Source organism: Myotis brandtii, unplaced genomic scaffold, assembly GCF_000412655.1.
Source record: "Myotis brandtii unplaced genomic scaffold, ASM41265v1 scaffold84, whole genome shotgun sequence".
NCBI lineage: Eukaryota > Metazoa > Chordata > Mammalia > Chiroptera > Vespertilionidae > Myotis > Myotis brandtii.
This window is the reverse complement of record NW_005371410.1, coordinates 10,894,832-10,901,989: the sequence shown is the minus strand read 5'-3', so window position 1 is coordinate 10,901,989 and position 7,158 is coordinate 10,894,832. Positions and strand designations below refer to the sequence as shown.

The following is a 7,158-nucleotide window of genomic DNA, read 5'->3' as shown; positions in this document are numbered from 1 at the left end:
GGAGAGGAGAGGAGAGGAGAGGAGAGGAGAGGAGAGGAGAGGAGAGGAGAGGAGAGGAGAGGAGAGGAGAGGAGAGGAGAGGAGAGGAGAGGAGAGGAGAGGAGAGGAGAGGAGAGGAGAGGAGAGGAGAGGAGAGGAGAGGAGAGGAGAGGAGAGGAGAGGAGAGGAGAGGAGAGGAGAGGAGAGGAGAGGAGAGGAGAGGAGAGGAGAGGAGAGAGATATGAATGAAGAAATAGATGGCCATGCAAAATACATTACCATTTACAGAAGTGCAAAAAATAGAGGGGAGACAAAACTTTAGGGTGACATAGGAAAATATATCAGGAAGTGAAAGAATACTCCATGTGACCTTTTTGGGAATGAATAACTTTCTTTGCTTTCTGTTTCTTTCTTAAGTACACACCAGAGCAGAATTCTTTACCCAAAGCACAGAGATGATTAGGCTATTTATGGATGGGCTTTGGGAGAGCATGATGATCAAAAAAAAAACCCACCAAAATACACAACACTGACATTTATGAAAAGTTTGTATGCATGTATATGTGATTTTTCTGAGAATAAGATCCATAATTTTGTTTGTTTGTTTTTGTTTTTTTGCATCCTCATGACTTATTTATTTTATATTTGGAAAATTGTACATTTTGACCCTCTTCACCCATTTTGTCTACCCCACCACCTCCCATCCCTGGTAACTACTAATCCATTTACTGTATCTGTGATCTCAGTTTTTTTTAGATTCCACATATGAGATCATTATTTGCCTTTCTTTTTTTTAATTTTTTAAAAATAAATCTTTATTGTTCAGATTATTACAGTTGTTCCACTTTTTTCCCCCCACAGCACCCCTCCACCCAGTTCCCACCCCACTCTCTGCTCTTACCCCCACCACTGTCCTCATCCATAGGTGTACGATTTTTGTTGCTGGGTCAAAGGTCATACACATGGAAAATGTAGCTATTTCCATCCGTGACATGTCCCTGTGTTCAGAAAGGTCTCTCACAACTTGTTCACACTCTACTCAGAAAGGGTACAGAGACATGTAACGGCTTTTTAAAATAATGTCCTCTTATGTTTAAAATGAGGATTTCGCTACCAAAAGTGAGGAAAAAGCAACACTACAGCTGCTCTCGCCCCTCTCGCCCTTCGGGTGATAGTTGTGCTTGGGGCTGTGCGCTGGTTCACGGGCCATCAATGAAGCCGTCTGGGCAGCTCTCGAGGTTCCGCCTGCTTCCCAGGGGCCGTCTCAGCCTCACAGGGGCCATCACAGCCTCACAGGCGCCATCACAGCCTCACAGGGGCCGTCTCAGCCTCACAGGGGCCGTCTCAGAAGATCCATAATTTTTATCTGATTTTCAAATGGGTCTATGATAATAAAAAGAAATTAAAACCACTTGACCAGAGAAGGCAGGATTGAGTGTGGGTTAGCAAGTAGATCATTGGTTATCTTAAAAAAAATAATTTCTGAAGAATGACGATAGCAGAAGCCAGATCCCCAGGAATTAAGGAGTGAGTGGGTGCTGAGAAAGCGGAGGTAGCAAATATAGATTTTCCTTCCAGAAATGTGTCAGTAAGTGAGGGGGGAGATATATGATAATTTGAGAAACAGTAGGCTCAAGGGAAGGGTGTTTTTGGGTTGTTTTTTTTTTTGATAGGAGATGCTTAAATATAACTACAGAGGAAAAATGGATAATTAATAGAGGAAGTAGGTGTGCAAGGGTCTAGGTCAGTGATGGCGAACCTTTTGAGCTCGGCGTGTCAGCATTTTGAAAAACCCTAACTTAACTCTGGTGCCGTGTCACATATAGAAATTTTTTGATATTTGCAACCATAGTAAAACAAAGACTTATATTTTTGATTTTTTTTTATATATTTAAATGCCATTTAACAAAGAAAAATCAACCAAAAAAATGAGTTCGCATGTCACCTCTGACACACGTGTCATAGGTTCGCCATCACTGGTCTAGGTAGTCTGGTTTTATGCTGTAGCAGCAGCACCAAAAGAATAGTAACTTAAAACATGAGTTTATTTCTTTTTTTTTAGTATATATTTTATTGATTTTTTTACAGAGAGGAAGGGAGAGGGATAGAGAGTTAGAAACATCGATGAGAGAGAAACATCATTGATTAGCTGCCTCCTGCACACCTCCTACTGGGGATGTGCCCACAACCAAGGTACATGCCCTTGATCGGAATCGAACCTGGGACCCTTGAGTCCGAAGGCCGACGCTCTACCCACTGAGCCAAACCGGTTAGGGCTGAGTTTATTTCTTGCTGGTGCAAACTATGCTATAGATAACTATCCCGTATGCTGAGACCTGTTGATCCAGGCTGCCTCAGTCTTTGAGCCGAAAGAGAAACAGAAAGAGAGAGATGAGGGGGTGATGCAGAGGGATCTCACTGCTGTGAAGTAACACCTGTTACTTCTATTCATGTTTCCTTAGCTAGACCTAGACACATGGTCACACTCAGTTGGGGGGCAGGAGAGGTACAAGAGATGGGAAAAGGTATTTGATGGCCTAGCCAGTGTGGCTCAGCAGTTGAGCATCGACCCAAGAATGAAGAGGTTGATGGTTCAATTCCTAGTCAGGGCATATACCTGACTAAGTTGCAGGCTTGATCCCCAATAGAGGTACATGCAGGAGGCAACTGGTCAATGTCTTCCTCTCTCATTGATGTTTCTATCTCTCTGTCCCTCCCCCTTCTTCTCTCTCTAAAAGCCACTAAAAAAACATTTTCTAAAAAGGGTATTTATTTGGTGAGCATATTTATTTGCACCATGAAGGGATCAAGAAAAAAGTGAAGGGAATTCTGGGAAGTTAGGAGTGGCATTGTTTATTTTTTTAATATTCCCATATCTTCCTACAAAGAGAGCAAGTTGGATAGAAAATGCTAAAATTCATTAACAGCATCCATAACAAGTTTAGGTAGCAAGTTATGAGCTCCCAAATATGTATAGGTGGGAACATGTCACGATAGCAACAAGATTCATATGTGGGAGGAGGCAGAGGGAACCAAGACAAGACAAAACAAAACATCTGACCCTAAAAGACAGAGTTCCACTTGGTGTGTAATGTTTAGAGAATTCATCTGAGGTAGCATTCAAAATTGGGGAGAAGCTGTGTGCCCTCCATTTCCCAGGAGCTGTTGGATGATCAGATGGTGCTAGAATGGTCTAGATTTCCATGAATTTTCAAAGCCCACCTGAGCTCCCTTCCAGGACCAAGAACCTACATGAGAGAGAAGCTGCTAAACAGGACATAAAACAGACCGTGTTTTATAACTATTACAAATAGTATGTGAATTATAGAAATTCTAAATCCGAAAATTTATCTTCTTGTCTATTTTCCATACCAATTATATTCATGAATATTGTCTGATCTCAGGTAGAAAGGGCTTGCAATACTTGGCACCATTACAATACTTCAATAATAAAATGCAGTCAGCACAGAGACCCTCCAGATGTGACCATAAACTCTTCCATTATCAAATTCCCAGGGAAAATGAAAGTCTAAAGATGAAAACCCCTTACAAATTAAAATCCAAGGAAATTAATGTCTAAAGTCAAATTCTCTTGCCCTTGAGATTTAAACTTCAAAGAAATTAATGTCCAGAATTCATTCTTTCCACTTCATATCTCACTCCCTCTTAATTAGAGGGGTTCTTAATGATTAAATAGGGTTGGAATTTTTTTGCAAGAACTTGTAGCTTAGACAGAAATAATATCAAGTCTTTCTCTGAATTTCTAGAGGGTACAAAAAGTCAATAAGACACACAAAATTACTATAGCACTGTCTCCGCACCTATCAAATTTAGCAAAAGCTACTCCCCAATCTCTAGTGTGGTTATTTCAGGCAAAATTATGTTCCCAAAGCCTATTTTTTTTTGAAAAGATATTTTATTGATTTTTTTACAGAGGAAGGGAGAGGGATAGAGAGTTAGAAACATCCATGGGAGAGAAACATCGATCAGCTGCCTCCTGCACACTCCCCACTGGGGATGTGCCCGTAACCAAGGTACATGCCCTTGACTGGAATTGAACCTGGGACCCTTGAGTCCGCAGGCCGATGCTCTATCCACTGAGCCAAACTGGTTAGGGCAAAGCCTATTTTTAAAAAAATCTTTATTATTGAAAGTATTACACATGTCCTCCTTTTTCCCCCATCAACTCCCTCCTTAAACCTATTGATTGCTGTTGTCAAACACCAGGTCAGAGACTTTCAAGTCAGGGTGAGAGGGAAAGAAAGTCTGAGTTTTTTCTTTACCAAGATGGTTGATCTGATGTAAGGATCTGGACTGTATGTCCTGTGAACATAAACTTAATTGGGAGATGTTAAATTTGGCACTATGAGTTTTCCCTTTCTAGAGAGAAAATTTAACCACATTAACTCCTCTCTTTGGAAGTGACTTTTGAGATATCATTGTCTTCTTGCAAAGCTTAGAAGCTTGTCGAGTTTGAAGACTGTCAATCAGGATGGGCTGAGTTATGTTGCAATAACAAAGAACCTGAAAAATCTTAGTGGCTTGAAATAACAACAGTTGGCGCTCGGGAACTTGGCAGGGCTGCAGCTTCCAGAGTTGGCGCGGGACGGACTCCGTGGACCTGGCTTAGCACAGCCAGCGCGCCTCCCCTCACTCTGGTACCGGGATGGAAGAAGGGAGAGAGAGAGACAGACAGACAGACAGACAGGAAGAAAGAAACATCAATCAGCCATCTCCTGTATGAGCCCAATCAGGGATTGAATCCGCAACCACTTGGTGTACAGGACAATGCTCCAGCCACCTGAGCCACCGACCAGGGCTGAACTTCCTTCACAGTGGACCAGACTCCTGCTGAGCTTCCCCCAGCTTCTCGCAGAGCTTTACACCTGTTAGGAGAGGAGGAAGCACCACTCAGAGTGAAGGAAGGGTGCTCTGGTGGTGAGAACTCAGGCACTGTGACACCTAGGCTTGTGTGGTTTGTGACTTTTTGAGAATGGCCTTTTCCTGGCCTCCAGCAAGCCCTGGCCAGCCTTCTAAAGTCACACTGGGGTCAGTTTTTTCCAGCTGAGTACATGGCCCGGCCCAGCCCCGCCCAGCCCTTTTCTCTGTTGGGCTGCTTTCTTCTCCTCCTTGCCCTCGTCTTCCTTCATCCTTCAGTACTGCCTGCCTCTGGCCTGGGAACTCTCCTGTCTCATCTCTTTTCATTTCTAGCTGTAAACCAGCCATTTTCCTTTGCCTCCTATTTTCCATTGTATGGATACACTGTACCACATTTTGTTTATTCATTCATTGTTGATGGGCAAGGGTTGTTTCCACCTTTTGGCTATCTTGGTGCCTTTAGACATGTCTCGCTCTGTTCAAAGACATTTTATTTAATACTAGTGGCCCAGTGCACAAAATCCATGCACATTAAAAGGGAATTAATTAGAGGGAAAAAAAAAAAGAAATAACAACAGTTTATTTTTCACTCATACTACATATCATCTTGGATTGGAAGGGAGTTCTGCTCATATTGTATCCACTTAAGAAACTAGGACGACAGAATCTTCACAGGTTTCTCCATGATCATCACAACAGGGACAAGGGAATGTGCCAACTTATACCTTGACTCTTAAAATTTCTGCCCAGAAGTAGCACATCAGTTCCACTTACATCGCTTCCATTCACATTCCATTGGCCAAAGTATGTTGTGTGGCCTTTTAACTTCAAAGGGAACATGCAAGGACAAGTTCTTACCCATTCAGTGCTCCATGTCAGGTGAGCTCTGTGTACCAACACTGCTTGGGTTATATCTTGTGAGCCGACAACTTTAGTCCTTGGCTATCAGTTGCTGTGACTGCTTTCAGCTACGGAATAGCTGTCTGATCAAAATAATTAGCTGGGCACTTGGATGTGTTATTAAAAAAAACAACCATTTTTTATTGATTTTTTACAGAGAGGAAGGGAGAGGGATAGAGAGTTAGAAACATCGATGAGAGGGAAACATCCATCAGCTGCCTCCTACACACCTCCTACTGGGGATGTGCCCGCAACCAAGGTACATGCCCTTGACCGGAATCGAACCTGGGACCCTTCAGTCTGCAGGCTGATGCTCTATCCACTGAGCCAAACCAGTTAGAGCTGGATGTGTTATTTATTACCTGCACCGCCACACACTCAAATATAAGTTCCATGAGGATCTGTTTGAACAGTGCCATACACAGATAGGCTCTGTAAGAAACAAAATTTGGAATGCATTCGCTTAGGATTTAGCATGAGAAATGTTTAGTAAACAAAGGAATACATTGGGAACTGGTTAAGAATCCGTGATTCCAGTGGAATCTGAGAAGTTTACTTCACTGAGGGTGGAGCATGCTGGGGAATGCAGACCTTTGCATTTGTATGGCTGACCTCCCTCTTCAGCTTCTGGGTTCCTGTGTTCATGATAAGAGTAGGTCTGGGGTCTTACTTCTTTTACCTGATGATCTCAAAATACAGGTCCTTGGATAATATTTTGTTACAACATCGATGAGATGCCATAGGAACTTAATTCTTGTTTATATCAACTAGTGTATGGTAAAATTGGTTTTGTTAGGGGTGGTGGGTGGGGGGAGAAATAGAATAGTGGAGACTAGCTATAGTTATAAGAAACCATGCTCTGTTAACTGTGATTGTTTTGTTCTGATTAAAGAAAGCACATTCTAACCTGGCTGGGAGTGTACTCCCCAGGACCTGGGAGTTAACCTGTAATTGTGGTCTATCCTCCTTAGTCCATTCTCCTTATCCGAGAACTGCCTAGAGAACTGCCTATTGTTAACATAAAAACATTCAAACACGTAAAGAATTTTTGTGAGTTTATTTTAGCCAAACTGTCGACAAGTGCCGGGAGAACCTTAAGGAATTGAGATAATGCTCCAGAGAATGGTGGGTTACGTGTATATTTACATATTGCAATCAAAGTAGGGGCATAGGTAGGTTACATGAAATCCATTGATGATAGACTAGAGAGGCAGGAGAAAGCAAAGCGGGAGTGTTGGGGGGAACCCCTGGGATTGGATAAAAAGTAAAATGATAGACACATACTTAGGTGGGTGCAGGAACAATTAACATGATAATGAAGGAATTTGTGGTATCTGTCCTGGTGCCCCAGAACCTTAGGGGTGCCCCAAAGGGTCCAGAAAAAGGGAAGTTACAAGTTAC

At 42.5% G+C, this 7,158-nt stretch overlaps 1 protein-coding gene across 1 annotated transcript in view; it reads left to right on the top strand.

Annotated features, from left to right (window-relative positions):
- Nucleotides 1-7,158, top strand: part of ACYP2 (acylphosphatase 2, muscle type) — a 177,147-nt gene that overhangs the window by 14,599 nt on the left and 155,390 nt on the right. The gene's annotated exons all lie outside the window — the stretch shown is intronic.